The sequence below is a fragment of the Callospermophilus lateralis genome, chromosome 5 (genome assembly GCF_048772815.1).
Source record: "Callospermophilus lateralis isolate mCalLat2 chromosome 5, mCalLat2.hap1, whole genome shotgun sequence".
NCBI lineage: Eukaryota > Metazoa > Chordata > Mammalia > Rodentia > Sciuridae > Callospermophilus > Callospermophilus lateralis.
Window position 1 is genome coordinate 146633078 of NC_135309.1, and position 8537 is coordinate 146641614.

Consider the following 8537-nt stretch of genomic DNA (forward strand, 5'->3'; position numbering starts at 1 on the left):
TGGGTAGACTTTTGTAAAACTACTTTGAGGAGGACAGATGATAAGTAAATCAGATTACCTACTATGACATACTTCAGAAGCTGTAGAGCAGACAACCTGAGGAAGGGTATCTATTTCATAATTCTTTATATTCTTATACTTTGAAATGCAATTCTAGACCTGGGGTTGTGGCTCACAGGTAGAGAGCTTGCCTGGCATGCGCGAGGCCCTGGGTTCCATCCCCAATACCACATAAAAATAAATAAAGACATTTTTTTAAAAAAGTAGAATAATCGGGGTTTTTTTTTGTTTTTTTTTTTAAGAGAGAATGAGAGAGAATTTTAATATTTATTTTTTAGTATTTGGCGGACACAACATTTTTGTTTGTATGTGGTGCTGAGGATCGAACCCAGGCCGCATGCATGCCAGGCGAGCGCGCTACCGCTTGAGCCACATCCCCAGCCCAAAGTGGAATAATCTTAAAAAAAATACAATGCAATTCTATAATTAAATGATACAGTTTTAAAAATATACAAATTGGGGCACTTTACATAAACATGTCCAACATACCCAATAAGAAAAATGAAAAGGCAGATAAGTTGGATAAACTATGTTTATATTTGTTATTATGAATAAGTTTAATATTCATAATATACAGAGTTTTAATAAATAAGAGGTAGCTGACTACCCCAATAAATATACATAACAACATGAACAATGTCAGAAGATGAAATGAAAATGGACAACAAGAAAAGATTTTCAACTTAATAATAAAGGAAAGGCATTGAAAAGAAAAGGAAGGAAGGGAAGGAGGAAAAGAGGAAGGGAGGAAGAAAAAGTCTTTTGGCTTGTCAGAGATGCAAGGGAGTCATAAGAGTGATGTGTACTAGAAAAGAATATTCTCTTGTACTTTGTGGAATTGTAAACTGATAGCACATTTCTGGAGTGCAGTTTGAAAATATGTACAAAATTTTTAAATAGACATTTTTTTTTTTGTTTTGATCCAGCAATTCCGCTTCTAGAAATGTATTCTTAGGAGATAACCCTTACAAGTAAGTACTCAAAAGATATATATACAAGGGCATTCTCTATAGTACTATTTATATGGAAACCATCTATCCTTTAACAGGGCTGAGTTAAATAACTTACTGTCCAACTGCACTACCTAGTTGTGTAAAAATAATGTAGCTCTATATTTAATGATATCAGATGTAAACAACCTATTATTTCACTAGAAATCAGTATACAAAACTGTGGGTATAGAATCATCCAGTTGTATAAAATCATACACGTGTAAGCACTATAAAATAGCTAGAAAATTGACAAAATTTTAGCACTTGTTATCTTTGAGCCATGACTGCAAGAGATTTTTTCTCTCTCTCTTTTGCCTTTGTATATTGTTTTCATTTTTAAAGCAATGATGAGATAGTATAATTAAAATTTTTTTAAAATTTTAATTTTCGGGCTGGGGATGTGGCTCAAGCGGTAGTGCTCGGCAGGCATGCGCGGGGTGCTGGGTTCATCCTCAGTACCACATACAAATAAAATAAAGATGTTGTGTCCACCGAAAACTGAAAAATAAATATTAAAAAATTATCTCTCTCTCTTTCTCTCTCCTTTCTATCTTTAAAAAAATTTTAATTCTCTTTTGAAAAATATACTTAGGTTATTTTTCATAATCTTTGCTGCTACTACTTTATACCTGCTATTCATTTTAATTCACTTAACTTGTATTGTCAATTATGCAAAAAGTAAAAATAAACCCCGTTTTTGATAGTCTGAATACGATAATGCTAATTTAATCCTAAATTTCTAGAATTTTTCCTCCTTCTCTCATTATTTACATTTTAAACGCCACGAGAGTAAGCCAACTCTTTAGATGGGAAAATCGCCTCCTCTGTACTATAATATTACAGCCCTCTTCCCTCCTTGCCCTAACACGCACGCGGAACCGCGCACACCGTCGCTCGCAGAGCCGCCCGCAGCCAGGGCGCCCCCGGGTTGAGCTGATCCTGGACCACAAGGACCGCCAGTGGACTGTTCCATTTTCCCAGAGCGGCGGGGGGGTGATTTTTAGAAATAGGGCCTACTTAGCCCCATATTCACTAAAAGACCTCACTATCCCGAATGTAAATAGTAGAGAAAATTACAGTAAACAGACATGTGCATTGATATAAGTGAGTCTGAGGTGAAACTTTGAAGTCGAGATTCTCTTCTCCTTATTCATAAAAGAGCTCGCTGGGAAGAATGGATTAATCCGAGGCTTCCCGCTCAGGTAAAGAGGCGGCACAGGTTTCCCCGGTAACTCTCTGAAAACACCGAGACTCTATCAATGTGTCTCCTTCCAGATGTACAAGCAGTCATACCGTCCCTCTGTGTGAATTCTCCAACGCTGTAACAGGTCACGGAAATGCTTAATGCTTACCTCGAACCTCAGGGGGGCAGAAGGTCAGGGCCCGCGGGCAAGCGGCCCCTGAAATGTTATAAAATCTGCCTTGAAGCTCTGTATCCCAGGTATTTTACAGACTCCCGACCAGGTGGCCGTGGACAATAGTAGGAGGAAGATCTTGCGCCTTGGATTTACCCCAACAGCCTTGACCTCGTCAATGTATTATCAGGTTAGAGTACTCATTAAGTATAATTTGATTTTTATAAATTTTAATGTTTAAAGAGGAAAAAAAAATCCACGTGCCCACACTTTTGGCCACTGTACTTGAAGCCGAGGCCAAAAAGAAAATCTCTAGAGGATTTTTACAAGGAACAAGAAGAAATGTAGATTCATCAGGGAGGAAAGGATTCTAAGCACCTGTGTGCCTGGAACTCTACATTCCTTGTCTGATAAACTCTTCACTGAAAAACCTAACGAAATCTCATTTCAGGAGATTAACTTGCTCAAAAATACAGAAGTTGAGAAGGGGTGTGAGCCCAAATGTTACTCCTAAGTCCATGCTTTTTCTACAGTACCATGTTGCCTTGAAGAACCTTAGGATTTACTTCTCTCCCATTTTCAATTGAAATAATTTAACCAAAAAGAATAACTTGAAACGATTATTAGTTTGAGGTAGAACCAAAATGAAAATATAGACATTGGGATTCAGGCTGCTTTCTTACTCTAATATTTTTTTTTCCAATGCAGAATTGAAGATGTGAAAAGTATTGTTTAAATTCTTTCTTTAAACCAACTAAGGTCTTAAGAATATTAGTAATACTTTTTCAAGAACATATAATAAATAATAACCAATAGTGCTATACGGTATATATACTATTTTTGTGAAACTTTGGGTTTAAGTAGTTATGAGGCTTTAGTTTCATATAATGGTGAATAGTTAGGACTTACCCATCCTGTTTTTGTCTTTCCTATAAATTCTCTATGACTTGGGCCAGTCATTTTTAAGCAGTTTATTCATCAGTGAAACAGATGCCAACTTAAAGCAAATTAGTCACAGCATATTAGTTTCTTAGTAAAGCCAAGGATATTTGTTGGTTTTTCATTTCAGTAACATGGAAAGTTTCAGAAAAATCTGAAAAGTTAACTGGTAATTTTAATGGTTTTTTAGAAGAGGGAAGGAAGTTTAAGAGGGAAAATGTGTTTTGTGTTTTAATTTAGTGGTATCTAAGGAGTTTTAAAAATATTGCTTGTCATTGAATAAAATCAGTCCTTTGGGGTAGATGGCATTTTAAAAATGCACACATTGAGCTATTTTGGGGTAATTTACTTAATATCAGAGTCAGAATTCAAACTTACCAACAACAACCATTTATTTAGTTCATTATATGCCAGTCATTGTATTAAAACTTTACAGGTATTGTCCCCTTTAATTCTTACTTTTGGCCACATGAATTAACCACAGCTATAATTTCTAATTTCAGATGAAGGAACTGGCATTTCAAGAGCTAAATAACTTGCAGGAATAGGAACTGCAACATCCAGATTCTTAACCAACACCACTTCCCAGTATATCTGAATAATCAAAAAGGAAACATTTTCAGGTCTTCCTTTCAGCACTCTCATCTAACTCTACCTCATGCCCTAATCCTTAGTAAAAGCAATGTGTCTAATCCAAAGTACTGGTTCTGGAGTAGGCAACCTATACAAAGAGGAAAGTTCCAGACAAATATCTGCATAAGGACCATTCCCAGATATCACAATCTTCTTAGATTTGCTCTCTTTTTAATAGTGCCTGAAGTGGCATCTTTAACTTTAGCCTTTGTAATCAAATATTAGTTTGAGAGTGACTGAGCTATATAATAAACTGTATGATAAAAATAGCTGCATGTGTATTTATAAATAAGCAAAGTATACATACAGTTTGATTATGATTTTTATGTTATCCCTAATTCTCACTCTGGAAAGGGTGCAATTTTTTACAAAGGTGGTTAAGAGCGATGGTATTATTTTCTTTGAACAGATGATTTTCCATGGTCTGGTGTGGGGAGCGGGGAAGAAAGAGACTGGCTCATGCCAATCTATGTTTCATTCCAGTCTGTATTGGTTTCTCTCTCTTTCTTTCTTGCAGTACTGAGGATAGAACCCAGGGGGTTCTCTACCACTCTTCCCAACCTTTGTTAAAAAAATTTTTTTTTTGTTTTTGTTTTTGTTTTTGTGTTTGAGACTGGTTCTAAATTGACCAGGCTGGCCCTGGACTTACAATCCTCTTGCTTTTTAGCCTCTGGAATCAGTAGAATTACAGGCTTGTGCCTCTGCCCCCTGCTGTGTTGGTTTCTTATATCAGGGTAATAAACTAATAGAAATAAATTTAAATTCTACTGTAATTGGTCAGAGTTCATTTATCAATCAAGTTGTAGCAGAAGAGAGAGAGTGTCAGATTAGTGAAAAGGACACAGACTATTTCACTCCTTAGAGGCCAAACTCAGGTAATAGTGTTAAAAGGAGATGGGGCTGATTAGTTACTTGGGTTAAGCACCAGGATACAGAGAATGGAAGAAGAAAGAATTAATAGGGTGGAGAAAAGGTGAGTGCTGCCTTTGTTACAATATGGTCTATATAGCTAGTTTTCCTCTTTTTCTTCAAATGTTTGCAACCTTTCTATTTTGCTTTATCCAGAAAATATTTTTTGAATGAAAACTTGTAATTTTTTGCCTGCATCTTGCGTGGGCAATGGAAATAGGGTTCCCCTAGGTGGAATGGGCTGCCTGAGAAATAAAAGCTAGGAAAAAAAAATGATGAAAAAAACCACAGGACTCAGAAAGTAGTTTCAAAATCCAGGACAGGATGGGTAAACCGATAAGACATGGATAGAGCTTCTAGACTATGGCAAAATCAAGCTTGCGCTTGCTTTATTTATATTAGGAAACATCAAAGGCTTTCCATAGAATGTTCTTCACCAAAAATGATTAAAGGTGGGCTGTCCAGTTCCCAACTGGCTGTACCCATCTCTGGAGCTACTACAAGGGATCTTCTTAGCAGAGCAGAGATAAAGGTCACACACATTGGGCAATCTATTGCCTTGGGAGAGACATGGATAGTTAGAAATGCCAAACCTAAATCTCCCTGGCTACCATACTGAGAGAAGATCCTCATGTAATTCACTCATGGCTTCCTGCAGTAATTTTTCCTTTTTATCATTGTGATTTATACCATAGAAATTTAGAAAATACAGAGGTGAAAAAGAAGAAAATAAAAATAACTAAATGTACTATTACTAAGAGTAACTCCTTTTACCTTGGGATATTTACTCTTTTAACACAAGTGGTGGCTGATTAGGTGCTCAGACTCCTAATTATCATCCCAAGCCCTATCAATTAGATTTAATTTTATCAATTTAGGTTTAGATCTAAATTTTCAAGGTTGTGTTTATGAAATTATATACTTCACATAGAAATGAAGTTTCAAACTGCTAATAGCAAAGACTACACATGAAAATAACATTTTAGGGTATAAAATTTGCTTCTAGGTCAAAAATTGACCTATTACTGTTGTATTGTATTTCTTCTTCCATAAAATCCTAACACTTCATATTAAAAAAAAAAAAAAAAAAAAAGAATCTTACTGGGCTGGGGATGTAGCTCAGAGGCAGAGCATTTACTTAATCTGCTTGAGGCCCTGGTTCAATCCCTGGCACCACCACCACCAACAACAACAACAACAAAAACCCTGAATAAATTGCTTAAATTCTCACAAGTGCCTTTTTTTTTAAAAAAACACCTTTATTTCATTCATTTATATACGGTGCATGAGGATTGAACCCAGGGCCCCAAGCATGCTAGGGGAACACTCTACTGCTAAGCCACAATCCCAGCCCTTACAAGTGCCTTTTTAAAGTTAAAGATTTTTATCATTCTGTGAAAAGAAGAAGATAGCTGTTGCAGCCATCTTGCTGACCTCTCCACATGGAACTGGGTGTGGAAGATTCAGAATCAAACATTTTCTCCTTCCCTGCTCCTATGAGATTTCTTTTTTATATTCACTTTTTTTAAAAATTTTTATTTTTGGCTTTGTGAGGAACCTTATCATCAAACATGATTGCTAGAAGTATTACCAAAAAACAAACAAACAAACAAACAAAAACAGATCCATGCTCCTATAAACTCCCATGTATTCTTTGGGGATGTCAACCCTCTTGTTGTCAAGAAGTCTGATGTAGAGGCAGTCTTCTCCAAGTGGGTTGCTCGGTTCATAAGGCTTTGCCTTCGTCCAGTATGTAAATGAGAGAAACACCCTGGCTGCTCTAACAGGAGAGGATGGCAGAATGATTGCTGTCCAGGTTTTAGATACCATTCTGGCTGCAGAGTCAAAAGTGAACAGAGGAAAAGCAGGAATGAAACAATCTGCAGTGGATATGTATGACTCCTCTTTTGACATGGAGTATGATTTTCAATGGGATTATTATGATGGGATGTAGAGTTACCCAGCATGCACTGTTCCTCCTCCTCCTTTATTGCTAGGGCTGTAGTGCCTTCTAAATGCCAGCGTGTGTGGAGAAACATGCTGTGCCAAAGTGGCTTCAATTTTAAGAGTGGACAGCAGGGATCTTCTTCCAAGTCTGGAAAGTTGAAAGGAGATGACCTTCAGGCCATTAAGAAGGAGATGACCCAGATAAAACAAAATGTGGATTTTCCACTGGAAAGCCTGGAGAAAAAATTGAAAAAGAACAGAGCAAACAAGCAGTAGAGATTAAGAACGCTAAGTCAGAAGAGGAGCAGAGCAGCAGCTCCCTGAAAAAAGATGAGCCTGTGTTTTTTGCTGAAACCACAAGCATAGTTAAGGGAACAGATACTTTGAAAAAAAAAAAGTAAAATATATTAATAGAGTCATGATTCACTTAATGACAGAGACATGTTGTGATAAACACTTTTTTAGACAGTCTTAGTATACTTACACGAAGCTAGCCAGATATTATAGCCTTTAGGCTGTATGGTAGAGCCTATTGCTCCTAGACTACAAATCAATACAGCATGTTACTATACTGAATACTGTGGAAAGTTATAACACACCAGTAAATGTTATATCTAAGCATATCTAAACAGAAAAGGTGCTGTAAAATTACTAGGCAATAGGAATTTTTCAGCTCTGTTATGATCTTATGAAACCACTGATATGTATGTGGTCCATCATTGATCAAAACAACATTTTATGCAGTGCATGACTCGTGAATGTAATATATATATATATATATATATATATATATATATATATATATATGTATATTTACATATATATGTATATATATATATAGTTATAGTTATATATATGTTTATTACATATATATGTTTATTTCCTACACAACTACTAAGAAACAAATGAAGAAACTCTCTGTTGATCTAATCACTTAATTTAAGGTCTGCTTTTCTTATATCACTACAACAGAATTTTCATTTGAAGTTTAGATTATATTGATCATTAATCCAAGAAATACTAGATTCATTGACCTATAATTGTGAATATTGAAACAGTTTATCCATATTTTCACTTTAAAAATGTTCACACTTTTGGAGCTATGAAATTCTTATTTATTCAAAATTTGGTGTAAATTCCTTGTTTTCTTTTAGATTTGAACTATTTTTTTTACTATAATTCTTTAAAGTATATGGGATTTGGTAGATGACAGTGAGACACTAAAGAAAATTTTCCCAAATGTCCAGTTTTTACAGTATCATTTATTGAATAATTTTCCATCCCACTGTTTTTGTTTCCCAAGACAATTTACGTGGAATGGGTATTGATAAATACCTATTGGGTATCTGTTGAGATCATCCTATGTTTTCTAACTGATTCATATAATGTATATTCATGGGTTCACATCTTTTCAGTGCTAAGACCATCAATTATTAGGGTAGATTCTTTAAATTATTGTTGACGGAGTATTTAGTTTCCATTTAAGTTTTTTTGGTTATATTTTTAGTCTCAGGATTCTATTAGTCTACTAAAATGAGCTAGATAATTTTAATCACTTTTAAGTTCTGATTAGTTTATAAAATCTAGAAATTTCTCATTCTATAAAACTTCAATGAAATGATCTGTCTAGACTCAGCGATATTTCAGAGAAATTCTTTAGTAATTTAAAAAGTGTGTATATTTTGGTTGTTTGGTCTTGGTC

The 8537-nt window shown here is 35.3% G+C and overlaps 1 pseudogene; it reads left to right on the plus strand.

Annotated features, from left to right (window-relative positions):
• Positions 1–6459: 6459 nt before the first annotated feature.
• LOC143400516 (heterogeneous nuclear ribonucleoproteins C1/C2 pseudogene) lies at positions 6460–7236 on the plus strand (annotated as a pseudogene).
• The last annotated feature ends 1301 nt before the right edge of the window (positions 7237–8537 follow it).